We start from the raw sequence: 25,680 nt of genomic DNA, 5'->3' as shown, positions 1-25,680 counted from the left end.
CCCATAGAGAGGAAATTTTTCACATCATTGCACCTTCTTTTATACTTTGCCAAATAAGAATGGTGAAAAGGGCCAGGAGGTGGTGGTCCCTGCCTTTAATTCCAGCACTTACCACTCTGGAGGCAGAGATGTAAAAGGATCTCTGTGAGTTCTATGCCAAGAGCAAGTTCCAAGACAGACAAAGAAACAGAGAAAGAGAGAAACCAAACAGAGAAACCCTGTCTTAGGAAGAAAACCAAAACTAAAAAAACAAACCAAAACAACAACAATATACTTGGCTAATTTAAATCTCACTTTTACTTTTTACCCATTCTCCATAATTCTAGTGTGTCCATTTGCTTTCTCCTCATCTCCTCTTATGTTCTTCTGGTTTAGGTTTTCTGTAAGTAGTTTATTTTCTACGGTACTTTCTGAGCATAGATTCTCTGTTATTAGAAAAACCTTCATATGCCCTTTCTTGCTGTTTCGTATATAATAAAGAGGTGACCAATGTCAGGTGACTCCTATCTCAAGGGTTGGTGCCAGATTGCCCACAGTCATTCAATACCTAGAGCTTAAAACTATTATTTTCCGCTCTGAGTGTATTTTTCTTGGATTAAAGAAGATTTGAAATAAATATTTAGTTTTCCCATTAAACTAGTGTTTTTTTATTAAGTAAATGAAGCCAATGTGTGCATTACGTTCCATCCATTTATCTAATGAAAGTTGCAGATTTTCCGTCTCACTTCAGCAATTAGCAATGTATCTAGAGCATTAATAGAAATTTTATATGGATTTTTATTTCTATTATCAAACATTTTTAAGTAAACAAACTAAAATTCATCACTGACAGAGTGCACCTAAAGAAACTGGATACTGACAGGTAAGTCGTACACTGCACAAAAAGGAATTCAGATGTAAAACAACCCTGGAGAAAATTAGAATGAATCTCACTGCAATAGGAGATATCTACATTTTACAGTGAAAAATACGCAAGAATGCTGAACTTGTCGCAGTTGGTAGGACAAAAGTAAAGGTATAATTCTCAACAACTTTCCAAATCCTTGCAGTACCCTCTTTCACTTTTCTCTATTAGGTACTGGAGCACAGTCCTTCCAAAGCGAATGCTTCATATTTTGCCTTATAGTTTGAATTTTACTATTTTATCTGATAAATTAGTTCATCATACTTTATTTGCTACCAGGTACTGAAGATCATTTGTTAACACTGTAGGTTCTCATTTTATATTATTTATTCATAATAACAAACATCTATTTATAATTACAAGTAGAAATTTTTACAGTCATGAGATATAAATGAATGAATATCATCTATACTACAACTAAACACCAATTTTTAATGATTCGGATGTGTCAATATTTGTTACACCTCAGTGATAAAATGTTCCAAAGTATATTAAACAGGTACAATGATAACGAAGAAGAGTGATCTACACCTTGAAAAATAGTCATTTTACCAACACGTAAAGTTTTGTTTTATTTTCCAAGAAGCACAAAAGAAGGGACCAATGTCTTTTCATCAGAGAATGAGTCAGTAAAATGTGGGGAAACTGTGTGTGATCACGGGGTCAGAATGAGGTAGACAGGAATCAAGCAGAAAAGTGAGGGGGGAAATTAGAGTTCAACCTCATGTTAGCTCTCAGTTTCATTGCTACTTTGAAAGACAGCAGCCATCTATCCTGCACCATTCCAAACAATGTCTCAAGAGAAGAGCAGACAAGGGACCTTGACAAGACCTTCCTAGGTTGATTTCCCACAACTAGCAACATAATCATCGCTTTGTTCAAACTGATCCCTCAGTCTCATGTTCTGTGTCTGCCATACTGGAGATAGACATTTGTACCAACCAGCAGCTGCCTTCATTAAAACACAAGAATATTGGCATTGGAAGGTTGACATGCTGGGTTTTTCTCATCCTGCATTACTGGATTACTGCATCCTTGCTTTGCTCAAGCCCATTCCACATTCTACAGCCAGGCATGCACTAGCTTCTCCCTCCACTAAGAAGCATGAACAAAGCAATGAAAAAATAAACATAGGACACAAAATTGGTACATTGACCAACCTACCATCAGCCAAACTGCACACCTTGACCTCAGTATTTTTAATTATTTCTTTTAGTATTTGGGTTAAAATATAATTACTTTATATCTCTCTTCCTTTTCCTCCATATTATGTCTTTTACATTCATGGCTTCATCTTTCATTAATTACTGTTGCACATACTATATATATAGTATTATGTTGTTTGTAGGTATGGTTTTAGGTATTGGATAATTAGTTAATTTACTCTTCCCTAGGGGAGACTATACTTCCTGCTCTCAGCATTCCTTTCTTGCCTATAGTTCTTTGTGTAAGGTTGAAGCCTCCTGGGCTTCCCACTCCACTTTATTATGTCTATTGCCAATGTCCATGTTCAGCTAGTATTTAAGCAGCCCTGATGATACTTTATGACTGTATATTCTGACATACTTGGAGACACAGTCTTACTGACAAATGTCTGATTTTCTGACTCCTTGCTACCCACTCTTTCCTAATGTTTCATGAGCTGTAATTTCAGGAGTTTTCTTGTAGATTCATCCACATGGACTGGGGTCCACAACTCTGCATTTTTATTGGTTGTGGTTTTCTGTAGTGGTCTGTGCTGTAAAGAGAAGATTTCTTGATAGGGGTGAAGGACTTCACTTATCTTGGGTATTAGGAAGAGTACTTAGGATGTGGTTAGATATTATGCTAGTTTAATGAAGTGGTGGTTGTAGATAGGGGTGTTTATATCCGTTGGAGTGCAGGGGTCTTCTGGAGGCTGTTTCTGAAGTTCCCTTCTTTTTCCCATTTTGAATAATAGATATCATAGAAATTGAGGACATTGTATTTACTTCTTTAATTCATGATCTTATTGGAGCTGATGACTTCACAGGTATCTATAGAGTGGCGTACTTTAAAATATTCTTTCTCAAGCTGAGATTCCAGTGGGACATGGGTGGTGCATACATGAAATAAGTACTGGGTAGGGGCACAGGCAGGGGAGGCAGGTACATGGTAAGTTAAAGGAGACCCTAGTCCATGAAGCAGTACCCCATTACACAAAAACATCCTCAACAACAAAAATGAGAGTCCATTATTCAAATATTTTACACTACTTTCCGGATCCTACAGGTATTAACATAGGTTAAAAACTGGAGACAGTTTTGGAAGAATATATGCCAGTGACTGCTAAGCACCTTCAGTATATCCTAAGCAATTCTTATGAAACTAAATAATAATAATACAAAAGGTTTTGGAGTGTGTTTTTTTCATATGAATAAGAGAAAGAGTAATGAAGAAAAAGGAAGTTAAATTTCTAGGGAGATAGAATATTTATTTTTATTTGTTTTACATTTTTTCTCATCTTTCAAAATCCTTCCATAAAAAAGAAACTTCATAGTTTTACACAAACCAACTTGAAAATAAAAAAAAGTGTCATTCGCACTAGATCCTCATCTGCTGACAATCAGGAAAAATAAATAGAATTAATTGATTGGTTGAGAATTCTTTGGTGTAACAGTTATAAAGCATGAAAAATTTGCATAGTTGCTATTTAAACAGGCTTGATAATAACAGTTTCTAAGAAAATGAATGAGGAAGAAAGGCCTTTTAACCCCATGGCTGCGTATACTTACACAAACTCCAAACTGCAAATCAACTGTGAATTACTCATTATTTCAGCATCCATTTTTCAAGCCGATATTTTCTATTGCCAAAATGCCTTTTCTGTGCAATTGGAGTTCAAGGGAATTTTATACAGTTTTGCTGTCCACATAGATACCCATTGAAAGTGATGACTATTTAGAAATTTTAAAGAATGTATATGTGTAATTTGGCTGCTCCAGTTAACAGATGTCTCATAATACTTTTGTACCAATTCCTTCTGATGTTAGCAAGATTTCTAGATAATGACAAATTACCCTTTGCCACTTCTCAGCTTGACAGACACACTAATCTCGCCCCCCTCTGTGTATGTGTGTGTCTCTGTGTGCATGTTTGGAGAGAGAGAGAGAGAGAGAGAGAGAGAGAGAGAGAGAATGATGTTTAGTTCTGCATTAGAAAAAGCAAACAAATCTTAGAACCTTGAAACATTCATGTTTCTTTATTTGAAATGTTGGCATTATTGTCAACATTAAGTAAGCAATTCATAAGTTATTAGTCTGACCCACAGTTTTGGGGGCAATGTCAAATAATTTACAAATCAAAACCCTAATTTTCTATTTGATTTCATTTCTAACTACATATGGACATTGCTTTGATGAGATGAAAGGAAGGGAGTTTAGCAAGCTGCCGTGCTGCTTTTCCAACATGGAGCTTGTTGGCCTTTCTTCCCCATCTTCATTTCTATTTGTACTAATAGGAAATTTATAGAGGAGAAACTTGGTCTACCAGTTGTTTGCCAGTGTTTAGTAACGCCTGGCACAAAAACTTCACATTTGAAAAGGGAATTATTTTCTAAATGGAGATTTCAAGTCTATAAATCTTTTTAGGGAGTGTATGTCACTTAAACATCCCCTTTCAGAAGTATCACAAGACTTCTACGTTTCCAGAAGCTAGGCCCAGGCATCTTTTTAAAAGGTTTCCTCTACCTTATGAGGTCACATTTCAGCAAAGACAATTCAGGAGATAAGTTTTTGAATGTTGACCAAACAGAAATTACAATTTGAACATAGTACTAAATTGTCAATTTGTCCCAATTTTGTATAATGTATTTCCAATGTTAAAGTTTATTTCACCTCAGTTAAATATTCTCTAGAAAAATAGAAAAGGCCTGAAGATGTCCTTTTTATTTCAATGACAAAAGCCATAATTTTGTCTTACCACCACCAAAAATAATTGTGGTCTTCAAATAGGGGGTACAGTAGAACCTGTCCTTCTGTACTAGAGACATATTTAATCAATTTTACTTTTTTAAAATAGAGCTTTGATATTTATAAAAGGCTTAAGAAAATTGAAGATAAAAAAGAGTAAATGAAGAAAATCTGTCAAGCACTGTTCTGTTTCAGGAAGGAAATTGCAGGTGATGCTGGTGAGGATCCAGCTGCTTTGTCTTCTCCAAGTTCCTTCACAGGTGTTCACAGTGCAGGTGCTGGGAACATTCAAGGCAGAATGGGTCTTAGCACAGCATCAAATTTGAATTGAGCCATTTAGACAGGAAGCTTCTCATGAGGAGAAAATTTAATTTGCTAGAACTAGGTATGATGGGACTTACCTAAGAGACAGCAATTGGGAATAATTGCCACTAAGGCATTCCAACTTGGACCACCTTGGTTCAGATGCTGGCTTCTCCATGGTTGAGTTGATTAATCTTTTATTTTAGTATATTTTTGAGAGAGGATCTTGCTAAGTAAACCTACCAAGCTGAACATTCACTATGTAATCAGGTTGGCCTTAAACTCACAGCAGTAATGCTTCAACCTTCTGAATGGTGAATTATCGGCATGTGCCACTCTGCTTAACTTAAGTATTCATCTTAAGTAATTAGCACATATAATAAATTGGAATAACAATAGTGATGTGTACATATATACGTATACGTATACATATATATTCATATCTACTGAAGATGATATAAGATATAATCTGTCAGGCACACAGATACACAGGCATGTATATATTTATTATCAAATAGTTCAATTATTATGAGTCAAATTATTATTAATCAGATATAATCACTATTACTTTATGTGGGTAGACTTCAGAAATCTGACCTAATCATCAGGGGCATAGTGGACTCTTGTCAAATCAAGATTGAATTTGGGTACACTATTCTAATGTCAAGTACATTTTCATAAAATATTCTTGACTCATGTTCATTCTCTTTAGCCCAATTATTTATTCTGATTTTGCATGGAAATCCTAACATCCAGAAAAAAGCATATGAAGGAACAAGAAAATCAATGAATAAACAAAATAAAAGTAATTAAAGTAGTCCATAATTACAATACCCCCCATCTTTCAATAAGGGGCATTCTCCTTCACATTACTGTCAATACTACTTAAAACGTAAACCAGTAACAGATGAAAGAAAATTCCACTGTGTCTTGAATGTACTCTCTGACATTAAAATTACTTTCACTGTATTTCTGATAGATTAACTATAACTCAATTCTTATGAGGGCTGAGTAAGTAAAACACCGCTGCCACATCTCTCAAAACAGTATGTGATGGATCATGCAAAAAAAAAAAAATCCATGCTACAACACCTGCTAAGTTAAAGCTGTAAAGTAAAACCTGTAGTAGCAATTTCAGATTAGCATTCAACAGTTACCTAACATTTATTAGTTCTTTTAAATGTTTTATTAGAATTGAAACAGCCAATATTTGCTCATGTTTCATTAAATCCCATTTTCAATGTTCAGCTCAAACCTAGTGATGAAGGAGGGCCCTTTGAGCTTAGTGGTAATATCATCTAAGCCTGAGAATAACAGAAAAGACTTCAAAGTCAACATCTCTTTGGTCTAAGGTAACAGGAATACCTGAATAATTACTCAAAATTATAATACTAATAAAACATGAATAAAGAACCACTTATAGTTCATCTGGCATGAATTATTTTAAGTATGTCTAATAAAAAAAGCTTTAAAAGAGCATTAGCAGAATTTATTTAATTGCAGTGTGTTCAGGGCAGTGTTATATTATGTACCTGTGGCTTTTCAGAATCACACACAATCTTATACTTAATGTGTATAATCAAAGAGGAAAATAATAAAACTGGAAACTATTCTTCAATGGTAAATCTCAGCCCCCTGAGCTGTCAATTGTGGATGGATTCATGATTGATCAGAATAATATACAATGGCATGGTGTAATTCTTTACTGTGAAGTTGTAAAATGGAGTATTGCTTCTGTTATTTTATCCAGTTTGCTTTTATATGACAGGGTTTATTGTGCGTTATGTTGTAGCTCATTCCTCTGTTCACAATGCCTACTGATGTGTAATTATGACTTGTCTGAACAGTAAGAAGGAGCAATATGTGAAAGGAAATCTGCAAACACGCTTGATTTATGACTTCTGATACTATATTACAGCCCTAATCTGCCTGCTTAACTTAGCTTCAGGCTCACTTACTGTACAACACGCCTATGCTGAGCCATGGAACAAGTTGTAAAAGCTTTACTCTGAAGGAGCCACTGCACCGTTTCTTTAATAATTTAGTCATAATTGCACTTACAGGTAAGGTGATATATTATTTATTTTATGAGGACTTCATATGAAAGAACAATAATATAAATATGCATCTTCCGTGGCAACAAAGAACAGAGTGTGGGATGCTTTTTCTTTGCTAAATGTCATAATGCTGCTGCTTGTATTCTATGATAAAATCAGTCACAGTCGTCCCTTTTCTTGGTGTTACAACGATACTATGAGACCCTGTTTGGATCAGGGGCATCTGATCTTTCTTTTTTTGCAGCAGCAGCAGCCAAAATCAGAAATGACTATAGATGAACAAATGAAAGCAAACCCATAAAGCGAAGACCCCGGTGTCAGCAAAGAACAGTGTAAGCAAATTTTCCTTTTTAGAACCTCATTCACAGAAACACAGACAGCTGGAGTTAAGCATCGCGGTGCTGGTATTGGATCCTTGCACATTCAATCCACATCTTTTTCGTAAATTAAACTCATAAACTACCCTTTGTTTCCTCAGATTTAATCTAAATCACCAATATGAAAAATACTCGTCTCCAAGCCTTATTTGTGACCAGGTTTTTGCTAAATGTCTAATGGGGAAAAAAAAAAAAAACTTCAAAAATCATCTGCAGCTCATACTTGAGGATGAAATAAACAGCTTTGTGTATAAGGCCATGCAAGCATCCATGACTCATTACAGAAGTATCTTTAAATGGTATCAACAAGATGGATTTTTTTTATTCCAGATTTTTTAAAAATCCTGTCATTTATGTCATTTTTGAATTGTCTTTTGTTCTGCTATTTTCCTATTTATTTTCATTTGTCCTAAGTATTGCCTCCATAATCAGCCAAGCATGCAATTTTGGAACCAATGAACAAAAGTATAAATTACTAACTGATTATGTCATGACCAGTACAGAGTTCCCAAAGAGCGGGACAGAAATAAACTCATGGTGGACAAGGGAAAACTGCCGTCAGGGGCACAAGCCTCCTCAAACTTGTATAATTTTTTGAAAGTCATTCAGAACAATGATCTTTTATTTTAAAAAGCCAGCCCATTGCATTCAAGATTTGCAAGGATTCATTTTGTAAAGTATTTTAATCATTTTATGTTAATGAATTAGTGAAGTTTCTAGTTCTCAGTAGAAGAGGAAAACTTACTGTGGAGTAGAGAAGGTAAATCCTTGATAAAAGAAAAGCCTTCACTAACACAGGTTTCTAACAACATTTTGCTAGCAAGTAAATATGTGACCTGATGGTGGGGATTTTTCAAAGTTCGGCATCACTGCAGTGTCTGTTACAATGTACAGATGATATTTACTGAATATAATAAAGAATTAAATAGAGAAAGATAACAGGAAATGTGCCCTCTCTAGAAACCATCAAAACCCATGTAGAAATGTTAATGGATTGTAGTTGTAGCCAAAGCTGTTTGTATGTAATGTAGATTCACATCAGCCTTTTTTTAATTTTGTGTCTGTGAACTGTTTCCTTTTGGGTTCAACTATTAGTGGTAAACGAGGTGGGATGTCCAGTCCTTTTAGAATGGGCTGAGAAACCATGCACTGTTTTCACACAACCAAGTAGTTCAAGGCTCTTGTGATTTCCACTAAGAATAGATGGCAAAATGTTTTATACAACCATTCCAATCAGTAAGACCCCCCCTTTCCCATAAACAAATGAAGCTATAATCAAAATAAAAATCATGAACCAAAACCAAAGCAATGCTCTTAGTAAGATGTGTTAGTTATCATTCTCAATAACAGTCTCACATTAGTAAAACTACATGCATTTTAAGTAGTACATATTTTTACTCTGACTCTTAGCACATTTTAATAATATACTTGACATGATGACATATTTATGACTATGAGGCTATACCTTCTGGCCTCTTCTGAACTAAAATCTCAAATCGTGATCACTGTATCCAAAATCCTGGTTGGATGGTACAATCTCATTTAGGCAAACTCCTCATTTTATTAATGTTTAATAAAGTCATGGTGTCATTATACAGCATTACACAAAGTGAAAACTCACAACAGGCTGATTCAAATATCCAAAGCTTCACAAAGCAACAGATTTTATTATAATACCCAAGACTTTGCTTCCTTCAGAGAGTAATTAAAAATAGTTATCACTTTTATTTAGGGATTTCTAAATTTCTAAATAGAGGAATTTGAAATAACTAAAGACCTGAAGGATATCAAGACCTTCCCCAGCTGATGATCACATTATGCAAGAAAACTTATAATCAGCTCTGAAAAGAGGCACCAGGTACAGCCGTCACTTTGTTTAGCACTGCTACTTTCATTCCAAAATAGCCCAAGATTGAAGAGCAAATAGTTGGACTGGGTTTCCTCCCCCATGTTTCTATATTTTGGCGTACTATACTCATATCTTTATTTTTCAAAATCTCTTACAATTGTGTTAAACACAGGGCTATGAAAGAAGTTGAAACAAGCAAACAAAATTACACATACTGAGGTCTGTATGTCTGTCGGATACATATATTTATATTTGATAGGATTTATCACCATCAGCATCACCGTGATTAAGACCACTGCCACAGGCCTTAGTCACATGCCGTCTCACTGGGCTTTCGGTTTAAATTGCTCCTCTTATCTAATGACATTCTCACAGTGGTCATCCAGGTCATCAAACGTGATATGACCGCCATGTACATAGGAAAAAAACCTTAGTGTGGACTTCATTGTTTCCCAATAGGCTCCCAAGATGCATCTCTCTTCCATCGTTCCTAATCTCTCCTTATCCCTTTATGGTAACAAGGTGTCATACATTCAAGAATCCCTTTTCTAGCATCCAGCTAGACTCAATACCTTTAGAAGAGAATTTCAAATCTGCATCCTTAGGGAAATCTTTCCCAATTAATAGAGATTTGTTATGCCATTTGCATCACTCTCTGCCACCTAATCAAACCTAAGCCCTGTGTATAAACAAGGACAGCAATGCAGCTTAGGAATCCAATATTATTATGTTCCTTTCTCTGCAATTTGTTATTTGATGTGTATTATGTTTATGCTTGCATTTCACTAAGTCTTAAAGGCTAAGGAACTAAGACCAGCTCTGCTCTGGGAACACAGCATATTACAGCAGAGCCATTCACTTCCTGTGCGTATTGCTTTTCTTGATAATTATTTGATAGCAAGACACATATATTAGAAAGTAATTAGGTAAGAAGCTTCTACTTGAAGTGACTCTTGGAAACAGAAAACTAAGAAGCTTTCAAGATGAAAAACTTATCATTTAAGCAATAATTCTCAGAGATGGAAACATTTTTAAAATTATAATCAATGATTTTTTTTAAATCGGCAATCGAAAACAAAGGGCTATAAAATAATGGATAAGTTTTGAAACACAAGTAAAAACCATACTAATCTAAACAAAATATTATTACTAATAATAAAACTACTCATATACAAAGCAAGAATTGATAATGCTGTTAACAGAATAATCAGCATTTGCACAGACAGAAAATCATGACAGTGTTACACTCAGAAAACACACAATACTCATGATGGAGCATCTGATATGTACTGTGCACAGAGGCTCGTGACCGTTATCATCAGTGTGCGCCTAAAAGAGATACTATACTTGTTAGGTACCTGTGTGCCTTACAACAAAACAGGCATTGGTACACTTCAAAATCTAATAGTTCTTGATCCTCAGAACTCCTGCACCTGATTTAGGGTCCTAGCCACCTCCCTTGTGTTTTGGACATACACACACTAGTCCAAAAGAGAAGCAATATTCAGGAAAATATTATTTTGAATTTTTAGGCTGTTTTTAAAAAATTATTGTGAAGTAGTAACTGTGGCCTCCTTTATACCACCTTGTGGTTGAATTAGGAGAAAATACGTGCAAGATGGTGTGTGTATCTGAGCAATGTGTGTTATTGTTTGTGTGCATTTGTGTATGTGTGTGTGTTTCTATGTATTTGTGATAAATGTTCTTTTAAGACAAGCTAGGAACTGCGTAATTTCAGTTATAACTGAATAAACCAGGAACAAAGATGTTTTCCATATTAGGTAGTAAAACACCTTTTTAAAATAAATAAATAAAGTCATATAGTTAACCTTTTAATTCTATATTATACTGAGCCAATAATGACTGTGGCATATACACATTTTTATTAGTTCTATACTGATCGATGGTGCTAAGTATTTCTTGGTTCCTCAACATATAGAACATGATTCAAGAGGAAGCCACCCACCCTCAGAAAGGCTTCCATTTCCTCATTTTGATCTACTTAAAAATTTAAATCTCAAGACTTCGTCAGGGACTGGTGCAATGGCCCACTGGTTAAGATGCTTAATTCTAATTTTAATCCTCAAAGTTTACATAGTGAAGGGAGAGGCTCACTCATGCACAGTTCTACCCCCATAAACAAACTGTCAATGAATTGACTGATCGATGCATGTATGTCTGTGTGTTGCAAAAATCCATTCATAAAAGAATTAATTAGCTAAGAATTCATGTTCTTTAAAATTATGTTTATATGTATGTATATATATATATATATATATAATGGTTCTATGCAAATTCTGAAAATTACCTACTTTTTATCATATGTTTCACATTATCATAAACAACCAAGCACCTGGTTGTTAGTGCTGTCTCTTTGGCTAGTTTATTTCAATAATAAGAATTCTGAAAGAATATTTATACATTATGCCATCAAAAATCTTCACAAAGTCTCCCTTGATCAAAATATACTGCCGCTTAAATATGTTAGGCAACATACACTCTACCTATTTGCATTATGTCAAATGAGCTGGATCATTCCAATATGTTGTCACATGTGCATGGAAGCCTGTAGCATTTTGTAACAGGTGTTAGGGAAATGTTCTTGACAGAGATATTTACAGTAAGGTCATCTGTAAGCATTAAAACTAAAAATAGCAACGAGAGAGTGAAGTCACTATTAGAATAGGAAGGAAAAGCAATATCCAAGAGTAATTAGCTATGATTTCCTTCATCCTTGTGAAGCAGCAGCAGAGTATATAAGCATCAACAGAGACTTCTTAATGTTTCATTATTCTTTGAGAGTTTTATATAACATATTTTGATTGCTTTATTTTTCCTTTTCCAACTACTTCTAGATTCTCTCCACCTCTCTACTCACCAAATTTCATGTTCTCACTGTGTGTCTTTAAAAAAAGACAGAAAGAAAATGAGCTCATTTTTTTGTTGGCTACGTATTCCTGAGCATGCACCCTGGGCTATAGTATGGTAGATATACCCAGGGTCACTCCATTTGAGAAAACTCATTTTCCCCCTACCAGCAACTATCAACAGGGGATAGATTCTTTGTTAGTGATAGATGCCCAATTCCCTACCTCTGCATTGGCATTTTTGTCTGGATTAAGCTTGTGCATTTCTTGTACACTGGGAACCTGTATGTGTATCTGGCCTGGTGTGGTTCAAATCACCATTTCCTTGAAGTATTCCACTAACACTTAACATCTTTCAGCCCTGGAATTGTCTACATCACATCTATTCTCCGAGGCCCAGGAATTATATAGAAGAAGGGGTAGAAGACACTATAAAAGGATAACCTTTCAAAGACATCTGATTTATCTCGTGGCTCTCATTCCCTGTTCCATGTTTTCCAAAATACAAAAAAAAAAAAAGAATACAGTCAGGAAAAAAAGGTTGTTGCATGGCAAAAACTAAAATCTATAAAAATCGAAAGAAATCCATGTAAAATGATTATTTAGTTCATGCTTTTAGCATGTATCTATGTCTATTGGCACATTTTGAACATGCCAGTTACTATGACTATATTATCAGTATTTACCATATTGGTATAGATGCCTTCTTCATTTGATCATTACTCTTTTCTATTTATCAGTTCTTCCAAAGACCTAAAATAGTACCCCATGAACAGAGTACACTTCCATTCACTGTACTTTACAAATGTATCCTAACTTCATCTAATTCATAGAATTCCAACTCTAGTCATGCTTTTACAAGAACAGTAACTGGCTAATTATTTAGTGATGACTTAGCAAGAATATGAAAAATTTTATTAAAGGAAGACTAAATCTCGATATGATAATTGTACTGATATAAGAAGAAAGCAGTGAGAAGAGAATTGATAAAACATTTAATAATATGTGTTCTAAAACTTTTAGCATCATGTGAGATTTTATGTATTAAAAAAGAATAGATGAAGTTTTGACAATTAAAATATCTTGGATCTATTGAGTACAAATGAATTGCAAAACATGATCACACAATACAACAATGCTATGTCATAAGATGATTACAAGTACGTATATATAGAATGTTACAAAGAAACTTTGCAACATTTTCAATTCTCAGTAAGGCAAACATTTCAATTTTCTGCAGTATTCACAGTGGTAACTAATGATGACCAAATTTTGCCTGCAGTGTTTCCTTCAATCTGTTTGTGCACTTCCTGCTTCTCTGGCAGCCACAGTATTTGTAAATTTTCTGGTCACTAAACTCTCAAGAACAATTGTAAGTGATCAGTTTAAAATTGTCCAGTTGGAGGGAAAAAATAGAGGCAATTTTTGCATATAATTATAAATTAATACCATGGAATTTTAAAGTTCTATGTAAAGAAAATTATTTGCTATCTGCCCTACAGTTCTATTTTAAAATCTAGCTGTTTATGGCGATAATATATTTCTTTAGCTTAGGAAGATAAAGGCCCATATTTTGAAGAAGGTTTATTGTACTGCCATTTGTGAAAAAGTATTTTCTTCTCTATTTGTGAAACTGTTTCCCATCTATATTTACTTGTTTTAATGAAATGTTACTTTAATTATGTCAAAACCAAAAAAGTATATTTCCCATATTCTTATCAAGACATAACAGAGATAATTTTAAGGTACAGTTTTTATAGGAATGAGACTCACATGCCAGAACCTCAAAAAATTAAGTATATTAACGTAGTATATTTTGACAGGTTGAAACAATGCTAATTAAAATGTATGGGAGAATGATGTGGATGCACGCATTGAGTCACCACTCCCTAATCTTAAAGAGACCTCTTGCCAGGGAGGGTCATAGTGCGTATTGCTTAGCCTGAAGAGAGTCATCACATGCAGAACCTTTCTTAAACATGATTGCTGGAGCATCACAGGATGTCTGCTTTTCTAAGAACTGCTATTACTGTTTCCTGCAGTTCACTGAAGGTCTAGTGAAGAAGAAACTGGGTTGACTGGTAAGAAGCAAACTGACTCCAGAATATCAAGTCATGAGATGCCCCAAGAGTAAGAAAAAAGCCCGTATGAAGACTGACTGAATTGCATGAATGTGTGAATGAGGAATGAACAGTTTCTAAATAATTCACAGATGAGTCTGATCCAAATTTCTTAACATTTTTAAAAGATGGCATTCCATGTTCATGCTTATAGTGTGTTTGTGTTTGTCATTTCCATTTAAATTTTGCCTGACTGATAAATTATGAGGGTGCATTATTTGGCTGAGAGAATCTCTAAGTGCATCAGAGTTTGTTGACTATGAGGTGCCAAGTCAGTTTTAAAAATATCTCACATTTATGGCTTAATTTCATGTTTTCATTGAAGCCCAATCGCACTGGCTGCCATTCAACAGGCTACAGAAATCTGATAGACGATAGTAATAAAACTGTTAACAAATAAAGGAGTCCTTGCTAGACAAACAGAATCAGAAAGGTTCTAACACTCGGGACACAAAATGTCTTTCTTAGCTTCTTATGCTAAATATCATGTACTCTGATTCAAAAATTGAAAAGATTGTTCTAGTACCTCAAGGCAAGCAAAAACAGAAATGATAATGGCAATGTAACCGGGCCCTGGGGCGCACACTGTGATATATATATATATATATATATATATATATATATATATATATATATTTGGCATCTCCATTAGTGTCATTCTTTTTAACTCACACCTGGGCAGTCATGTTGGTGAGACTATGTCTGTAGATTTTGATGGTTTTAGGAGATACAATCTCACAGCGAACTCCCTGATCGTCTGGCTCTTAAAGTCGTTCAACCCCATCTTTTGCAATGATCCCTGAACCTTAGGTGTGGGAGCTTTTTCTATTTGTACCCACCAAGAGTGCATTCCATAACTATGGATTTCTATGGATTGAGGTTTTCTGTAGTGGTTTCCATTTGTTACATAAAGTTCACTTGAGGATGGATGAAGACTACTTATCTGTGCCTATAAGGACAATTGCTTATATATTTCTAGTAAAGATTATGCCAAAGCTCACAAAGTCTCAATCCTACACAAAGAACTACAGGCAGCTTAGGAAATCTGGGAGCAGAAGAGGTGGTCCTCTCCTGGGAAGAGTATACCACTTGCTTGCCCAGTGAAAACAAGCAGAGTTGTGCAGACTGAACAGGTTGTATGAGTAAGACATATGTATATTCATACACACATTTTAATTCACTAACAATTAGTGAAAGAAAGGGGGCATGAATCTGGAGGAAAGAAGGGAGGTTATATGGGAGGGTTTGGAGGGAGGAAATGGAAGAGAGATATCTATTAACTATGTAATTTGTTTATATGGATATACACAGGATATATATATATATATATATATATATATATATATATATATATATGAAATCTCTTCTTTGCTACAGATACTACCCTCTGGGAGTAGCCATCTCTCAGCAAAAGGAGAAGGAGAAGAAAGTGCAAGTTCTTGTTTTATGTAACAGGGCTGTTTTATACCTGAATCCAAGCTCTGACAAGTGGATCATTGTTTAATTTGGATTTCAGTCTTGTTTGCTCCTATTATCTACATATTTTATGGTTCATAAAAACTAAACCCTTACAAAGTGACCCTAGACAAAAATAGTGACTCTTCAAAATGTTTAACCAACTTCTTTTCAAGTAGTACACTTTGAAGTGCTCAGTTTTGAGTCCTGAAAGAAAATTAGAGAAGCTAAATTAACATTAGAAAGACCATCAAGGTAATCTGGGTAAAACAAAGAAAGAAAATGGGTCTCTTAGTAGAAAGAAAGGTTCTAAATGCATAAAAATTATGCATAAGAAAAGAAAGGGAAATGAGTTTAAGAAACTATTAACTCTGAATAGGAGAGGATATTATCAGTGGAATAATTCTGCAAGTCTAATTGCAAAGGTATGTTTAGAGTGTACAAAACCACAGTGGACAGCTGAAAATAATGTAGATTATATTCATTCCTGGAAGTGGCAAGAGCAGAGACTCAGAACAAGAGGCCAGAGTCTAGAGGCACTACCTGCTTTGGAAAGGGCAGATTTTCTGTCAAAGGATGCAGCCGCTGGCTGATTGATTGGTACTTATAGAAAGGAAGTCAGTTAAATAAATCTAACTTCACAGACTTACATTCTCCAGGATCCATTACACACATCTATGTGAACACAGACGTGTGGTTGAACGTACACACGAGAGCACATTCATGTGGAGGCCAGGCATCAATATCGAGGATCTATTTCTATCGTTTCTCCGTTTACTTTTTGAGATGCCACCTCTCCTTGTTCCCAGAGCTTACTGTTTGATGAGACTGCTATTGTAGGTACATGTCACCAAGTCTGGGTGTGACACTAGTGGTGAGGATCCAATCTCAGTCTTTGTGACTTTCCAGGAAGAATTTTCCTGAGTGATGCCCTGGGTACTGAGGCCAGTTTTGAAAATGATAAACAAAGCTGCTTAAACATCTGAGTACCAGATTTCATGTTATCCCAAGTTCTCGTGCCTTTGGAATCAGCAGTATGATTCTAGGTATATCACATATTTAGCCTTATGAGAAGCATTTCAGTACTTTAAAACATTCTTTTTTGGCAAAATAAGTGTTTCCAGGTCTAATCTCCATTCAGAAAGAGTTTATTGCAAAAGTGGGGAAGGATCCTAGGATGATTGAGGACTGATACCTAAGTCATCTTCTGCTACCCCTTTATAGTATTTGGATTTATTTGTGTTTTCTCATATTGAAAATGTGTAACTGATCAGATACAGACTGATGGGGTTTGTTGAAATAGGTCCTGTGTGTAAGATGCTTTGATGAAAAGTCTACCATTTCTGAATTTGCTTCCCAAGTCCACTTTTTATCTTCTTGATGAAAAGAGGGATGGAGTTTGGTCTATTAGAACATGGGACAGTTAAATATTATTGCATATTAAACTTTCACAAGTCGTTAGGAGAAAACAAGGTTTGAAAACACAAATTTACTCATTATTGCTTATGTGTTAGTATTCTTCTAGAACACCAAATTTAGGAGGATAGATAAAACACAGAAAACATTATAGTTTCTGTACAGTTCTTGGGAAACTATTGGTGTGTGTGGCTGTGTGACTATATAGATATGTGTACATAGATAAAAATATTATGTATATCTATTCTTACATGTATATGCTCACTTACACACACACACACACACACGTAATTGTGTTCTAGTAAGTGAATAATAAAACACAGATGTGAAACAACAGAATTGCCAAGTAAAATTCTCGTTTGGAATTAGTAAATCTGTTGAAGGAGCTGAGGGCTGTGTTCCTGCTGCCCAGCTCCCAGCCACCGGCTAGCTTTACCAGAAATAACAACACACAAACTGTATTCATATAAACACTGCCTGTCCCATTATATCTAGCCTATTCTGGCTAACTCTCATATCTTGCTTTAACCCATCTCTAATAATCTGTGTAGCACCATTCTTATCGGGAAAGATTCAGCATATCTGACCTGGTGGCTTGCTTCATCGCGTCTGCTATGGAGAGAGAAGCCATGGCATCTTACCTCACTTCCTCTTCCTCCCAGCATTCTGTTCTGTTTACTCCGCCCACATATGTTCTAACCTATGAGGCCAAGCAGTTTATTTATTAATTAACCAATGACCTTCCCACATCATAAAGCCAAGCATGAATAGAAAGAATAAAGACTCAATAAATTGTTGAATTCCTAAAAAAGTAGAATCTGAGACATGAATTCAATTTTGTGACAAAATCTTGATTTCAGTTATGAGGGCTACATATTCTAAACAAAACTAAGACACGTTACTATGTCAAGAAAAACACAATGTCTTTCCACTTAGGAAACAGTTTTTTTTTTCTACCAATGACCATGCTGGTGTGATAATTAACACTAGAAGTATCACTAGGTCAATCCTGGGAACTGGAGCCTTGAGGGCAGACTTAGCCAAGCTCACTGAGACCTCCTCTATTCTGGAAATTTTCCTGCCCATCTTACTAAGAGCAACTAAAGAGCTCTCCCAAGGAAAACTTAAACTCCTCCCTCCACTGTAGTACTAGTGTGCTTTGCCCTATACCCCCAAGCCATGTTAACTCCATGAGCATCATGATACATATCAGTAAATGTCTTTCTAACAGTTTAGACTACAAAGGAACAGAAGCATAGCCTCTTTTCCAGTGTTTTAGAGTGCCACTTCTCAGAGAGCTCTGTTGATCTAGTGGGAGATGCTAGTGATATAGGAATTGTTATGGGAAGAAAGGTAGCGTGATGGTAATTTCAAAGGAAATATGAAACAAATCCTATTTGCCTCCCTCTGGAAGGAGGGTGACCACACTGTAATAAACACGAGGTATCTGAACACCCCATGCAAGCCAGGGTGACTTTACTCCAGTTCTACTGCTTCCAACTTCAAAGTCTTCTTAGCATCAGCTACATTATCTTGATAACTTTAATTTCCTTTTCAAAAACATCTTAAGTTAAAAAGAACAAAAAGGAAGTAATTTTCTTCCCACATGACTAGACCAGTAGACACTAGATAGGAGTTCAATAAAACCATTATAGTTTTTGTAATGAGATTAAATCAGTTCTTGATTGAAGTACACAAGGCACTTCTTGCCAAATCATATTAGGTCCTTCACAATCGCCACCATTTTAGGGAAAGGGATATTACTGAATGCTATTTTCCATTTTAAAAATGCTGCACTTTGATAAATCCTAAGGGCTTTAAAAATCTCCATATAAGTCTTTGAGAAATGAAATAATTTTTAAATGATAGAATATTTCCTGTAAGTCTTATGGAGTAATTTAATGCTAATAAACTTATGCATTATTAATGGAAACAGTTGTTTAAATATCATGCAGTCCCGTCACCTGCAGAATCCCGCTATCGCAGCACTATACTTACTTTTCTAGGTAGTATGAAGTATCTTTGATCTGTGAACAATAGAGCTTTTTCCAAAGTAATATTTAAAATTTGCTATCATTTAACAGTATGAACAGAATCATTTTTATACACAGTATTGTCCATTTTTACTTAAATAAATAGAATCAAGACCCACTAAAATTGTTGATCATCATATAAAATAAATATGAATGGAAATATAGATTCAATTAAAATTTTATGAAAGTTAATATTGTCATAGTTTTAACTGTGCAACTTTTTATAAATAAATAAGATACTTATTTCTGGAATTAATAATAGCAAATATTTATTTATATTAAATACTAAAAGCCATATTCATCACTACATTTTATTTACAACTTCTTTCAGAAATAAAACTTGACAGCACAAAAAAGTTAAATAATTTTAAAATAAAATATATTGAAAATTATCATTTGATGTTTTAGGGTTTTAATCTGTGTGGGAAATGCAAAGCCAATCATGTGATATTAATGTTGAAAACCAAGAAAAACAAGGACATATTTCTCCCCATCTCAAAAAGGGCATATACACAAAACAATAAAATAAAATCTAAACAGATAAATAAACCAATAATACAAAAAAGCCAAAACAAAATAAATTACCCCAAAAGAACATGAAGTTCATTTTGCATTTGCTAACTATTCCTGGGGATGGGGCCTACCCTCAAGTGTGGTTAATACACCAAGTGATGCTCTTGTAGAGAAAACTGACTTTCCCTTTGTTAGTGGGTATCAATTACAGATGGCTTTTTGGTTGGGGGAGGGCCTTCTGAAAACTACATTGAAAAATACAATTGTAGAAGCTTTCTAAAATACATGCATACATAAAAGGAATCTAAATGGAGTCACCATAGACTGGGACAGCCAGCAACATTACTAGACATTTTATACTCCCAAGCCAAACCTCAAGAGCTAGGAATGAGTGACAGCTACATCTTTTTGATTCCTTAGATAATTTTAAATATCGCAGGCTATTGCCAAGGTTTTTTATTGGTTGCTTTTCACAATCCGATGGTAACACCCTATTGTTGAAGACAATACTGCTACCATCAAGCATGGAGAAGCTGAGTTGTTGACCATCTAAAAGGTTTTTGCTAGAAGTAGCTACCAGTGAAATGCTTAGAGATTCTGCTCACCCATTCTGATGACAGTAGCAATTACAAATGTCACTGTGTGAGGCACAGGAGAATTCAGTTAAAGAGTAGAGGTCCCTATCACAACCAGTAGCTGTAATTCTTTTAGTCACCTGTAAGGCTGCACTTCCGGGTTCTAAAGCAGGTGCATGTACCCCCTGTGTGCGCATGCGTGGGTCACCCGCCATCTGCGTCATCAGCGTCTAGTACAAAAGCCCCTGTATGCAGGTGCAAGGTGTAGCATCGCCTATCATCAGCGTCTAAAGTAGGCATTTCTTTCCCCTTGTGCGCATGTGCTAAGAAGCCATTAAAAGCTAGAGGCGTCTTTTTTACTCTCTTTCCTTCCACACCGTTTCCCCAGCCCGTTGAGCACAACCCCTCCTAGTAAACTCCTATGTGGGTTTGTTTGTGTCTCGTGTCCTCTTCTCATTTCCACCCCGGTTATCTTTAGTAGCTGCTTAAACTACTGCAACAAACTGACCTTTTATTTTTTTCTTTATTTTACGTTCCATCCACAGTCATCCCTCTCATCCTTCCTCCTGTTCCCCTCTTCTCCCATCCAGCCACCCCCAACCACTCCTTCCAACAAGTAACTGTCATGGATAGTCAAAATTCTGGCATATTAAGTTGGGGCAGTACCAGTCCCTCCTCCTGCATTAAGGCTGAGCATGGCATCTAACCACAGGGGGAAAAAAAGCTAGCCCGTGCACACGGCATAGATCCTTGTCCTCCTGCCAGTTGTCTCACAGATAGTGCAAGCTTCTCCACTGTTTCCCACATACAGATGAACTAGTTAAGTCCCATGGAGGTTCCACAGCTGTCAGTGTAGAGTTCATGAGTTTCTACGAGCTTGGTTCAGCTGTCTCTGTAGATTTTTCCATTATGATCTTGACCTCCTTTTTCTCTTTGATTGGTTTCCAGAGCTCGGTCTGGTGCTTGGTCATGGATCTTTGCATCTGGTTCCATCAGTTACTAGATGAATGCTCTATAACGATAGCTGGGACCTTTACCAATTTGATTACAGGGGAAGGCCAGTTCAGGCATCTTCTCCACTATCACTAGTAGTCTTAGCCAGGGTCATCCTTGTGGGTTCTTGGAAATTTCCCTAGCACCAAATCTCTCCCTAACCCCATAGTGGTTATCTCTATCAAGATCTCTTTTCCATTGCTCTCCCCTCTGCCCCCTCAAACATACCATTCTCTCATGTTCTCCTACTCCTTTCCCTCCACTTTACCACCCTCCGCACCCTTCAGTTTACACAAGAGATCTCATCTAATTCTCCTTCCTATTGTGATCTATGTTTACCTCTTAAAATCTTCCCTTTTACCCAGATTCTCTGGAGCTATAGAGTGTAGTCTGGTCATCCTTTGCTTTACATTAAATATCCACTTATGAATGAGCACATACTGTTTGTCTTTCTGACTCTGGGCTACATTCTTTCAGGATGTTTTTTTTTTCTAGTTCAATCCATTTGTTTGCAAATTTCATGATTTCATTGTTTTTGCCAGGTGAGTAATACTCAAGTTTTATGTAAATACTCAACAATTGTGTAAATGTACCACATTTTCTTTATTTATTCTTCTGAGATCAGTATGGCTGTGTCTCAGAAATTTGAAAATCAATCTACCTCAATAGCAAATGATACTACGTTTGGTCATGGATCCAAAGGATGCTCAATAATACCACAAGGACACTTGCTCAACAATGTTCATAGCAGCATTATTCATAATTGCCAGAACCTGGAATTGACCTGGATGCCCCTCAACTGAAGAAAGGATGAGCAAACTGATCTTTGTCTCTGTGGAAGCTAGTGAGAACAGGTAGAAGGCTCCTGGATGTGCATTAGATCAAAGTGGGCTTTTTACTTTATTCAGTAAAAACCTCACAGTTTTGAGACACATCTTTAGTAGAAAGAAAACTATGAATTCCAAGCATATGGGCACTATCAATTTTATCGAATCAGATATCTTTAAGACAGTAGCAGGAGTCATTTCCTCCATAAGGTCCGAAGCTACTGAACAGTTCTTTCTCATGTGTTCTTTGGATGGCATGAATTCCTCTTAGATGGGCTACAGTTGTAGGAGGGTTTTCTGTTGCTGGGCACTTGACCTGAGTACACTGCTCTCAACTCTCTCCGCTTCAGTTTTTGGCTCTTCACTTTGTTTTGACTCTCTAGCTTTGTTATTGTTGTTTGCCACCATTCTGCAAATAAGTAGAATGCAATAAAAATTTCTGGTAGTTTTTTTTTTCTTCTTCTTACAAGCTGGAAAATTTAGAAATCTAAATACTAGCATATCAATAAATGGTTTCGATTTTCCCCTTTTACAGACATATGTTGAGTATACTTTTGTCAGGGATAGCTTGGCTTCTAGTCAACTTCTTTCATTTTAAATTGCTTGTACCCAATCATTTTCAACTCATCACAGAAGCTGTATCTATCCATGTAACAGAATCCAATGTAAGACAGGAAGTGATAAAACAAGAAGAAAAAAAAACAGAGTTTGCAAATTAGAACTAGAGATTTTCACCACCTTTAGTCAATGCTAATGCCTTTCTTACAATGCAGATCATTAAAATTCTTCACAATGCTTTTGGAACCAACAGTTGTGAGCATACTGCCAGCATTGCAAGCAAACATTCACGGTGAGTTTCTATTTTAATAAAAATCTTGATATGCACTTTATCATATATATTACAGAACATAAATGGGTTTTTCTAGAGTTCCCTTTTCCTTTCTACATGGAACAGGATTAGCGGTGAATGATGGAGTGAGTGAGTGAAATCCATTGCTGTTAACTTGACATGGGAATTTGCAGCAAACATAGAAAGGGCTCAAAAAATAACTAGTGTTTAGACTACTAGGAAGGTTCGTGATAAAATTACTGATGACAAAATTAGTTAATAGACAAAGTTGTTACAACACTAAGTTACTGTATCACTTTTAAGGGCATACAAAAAAGTAGAAGGGAAAGAAGAGAAGGCAGGGAAGGAATAGAAGTTGCCTATATGGGATAATCATGAGATTGATAGCTATATCTGTAATTTGATAGAACTGATTGTGAGATTATTTACGATACATGTTTTATTTTAAATGTTCAATGCAGTATGGAGATACAAGTTATAGGAACAGAAAGATGTAAGTATTTTGGTACATATAGATATTTTTTAATCATGAACAGAAAAAAGAGCAGTTTCTTTATATACAAACAGAATCTGTATATATAAAATAATCTTTAATGAGAATTTCCTGAATACACAACTTAATTTCAAATTATTGGCTTGATATTAGAATATATTATGAATAAAAATGACTATCTTAATAACAGATTAAAATTTCAGGCTTCAGAAATTATATTCAAAGTGACTAGATCATGCAATACGTTATAAATTTCTCATCACAGATTCACAAACAGTATATTTGCATCTTAAGAAACAGTACTTTTAAATACCATTCAGAGTTATTAAGAGCATTTGCATTGTTGTGTAGCTCTGGAACTTTCTGAAACTGTATCCCTGTCAAGTACTTCCCTTTCCTCCTTCCATCTAGCCCTTGATAATATTTCTACTTTCTGACTATGAAATGGATCACTCATGTAATTGAGTTCAGATATTTATGTCTTTTTTTTTATTCACGTTCCACCTTTAAGTTCCACCCAAACTGCTGTATTTGTTGGAATTTTCTTCCTGTCTGATAGCTGACTGTTGTTTATACATACCACATGGCTTACCCATTCATCTGACAGCTCGGGTTGTTTGGACCTTTGTGAATATACTGTGAAAATGCAGGTTTTGCTTTGGATTCTTCCAGGCAAATATATTATAATTCTGTGTTCGATTTTGATGTCTGGAAAACTTACATGTAAGTGTCTCTATGCATGGTATGCCTGAATGTGGAGGCCAGGGGTCAAAGTTGGGTATAATTCTTTATTTTTTAAATTTTCCTAATTATTGATAAGTTATGTTTAACTTACCACAATATAAAATGAAGCTGAAGCCCTTGGCAGGAGTGGAGGTGGGAGAAGTGATTTCTACCTCACTATATGTGCAGAGGAAGGAGGATTGGTAAGACTCCCTTACTAGAAGAAAACCTCATGACCCTCCAAGGCAATCTTGTCAATTATATAAGGAGAAAGAAGAAGGGCAGCAGTGTGAAGTCGCTATGCTTTGGGATTATGTCAGGAATCAAATACTTCTTCTACTTCCTCCACCTTAACTAAATCTTTGGAGTTCTATGAAAGCCTGAGGGGGAAATGATGACAACAAAGACAGCGCTCTTTTGGCTGTCTGTTCTTGTCCCTATTCTAGTCATCTCTCAGTCTTTTCCTTCCAGGGTTGTGAGCATCCTGCACATAGTTTGAAAAAAAAATAACATGAATTTTATCCTTAATGAAGCAAACTATCAGACTGAAAAACCAAACTAATCTTAATATGACTGAATTTAGATGAATAATTAGAAAATGGCAGGCACTGTGTTGCTCCTTTGTATACGTGATCTAAAATCTTATACCAAGAATCTTAAGTCGTATGTTAGCACTCACATTTTTACATAGTAGATAATTGATAGTAGATAAGTTGGGTAGCATCAAAGATCAGCAAATATTAAAGCTAAGATTTGACTGAAATTTTCCTGGAACTTAGCCTAATGCCTTGTTTTCCCAGAATCTCTATTCTCTGTTCCTTTCTTTTTCATGTTGACTTGAAAAGTCTCACTATGCAGTCCTGACTGGGCTGCAAAACACTTTGTAGATTAGACTATCCTGGAACTCATAGAGATCTGCCTGCCTCTGCCTCCTGAGTGCTGAGATAAAGGTGCCACAGCAAGCAATCTATTCTCTTTCTCAGTTGGTTCCATTAATTATTTCCTTCTTTCATTGTGTCATTAAATTTGTGAGAGCTTCCTAAAATTAGCTGTAGCTGCTTCTCAGAGGTGTCTTCTGTTATGAAAATAGTTTGTCAGGTGCAAATTATTCAAGGCAGGTGTTACTACTACATAGGCCGCTGTCTATGAGCTTTACTGTTCAGATAGTGTCTGCATATCTTGAATGTAAGTAGTGAAAACTGATGAATTTTCTTCTAACCTTGATATTTGTATTTTATTTCCCTCTATTTCTTGAAAGAGACAAGCCCTCACTCAGTTTGTAAAACGCAAATCTCAGGTTGTATCCCAACTTTCTATCATCCTCCTTTTGCCTGTCTCTTCTGCATTCCTGTTATCATTGTTTAGTTCATCCCTCCCCAGACATGTTCAGTGTTGC

This window comes from Microtus oregoni, unplaced genomic scaffold (assembly GCF_018167655.1).
Source record: "Microtus oregoni isolate MIOR12 unplaced genomic scaffold, Mior012 000037F_ref0000500, whole genome shotgun sequence".
In the NCBI taxonomy this organism is placed as follows: Eukaryota; Metazoa; Chordata; class Mammalia; order Rodentia; family Cricetidae; genus Microtus; species Microtus oregoni.
This window is presented reverse-complemented; position numbering follows the sequence as displayed.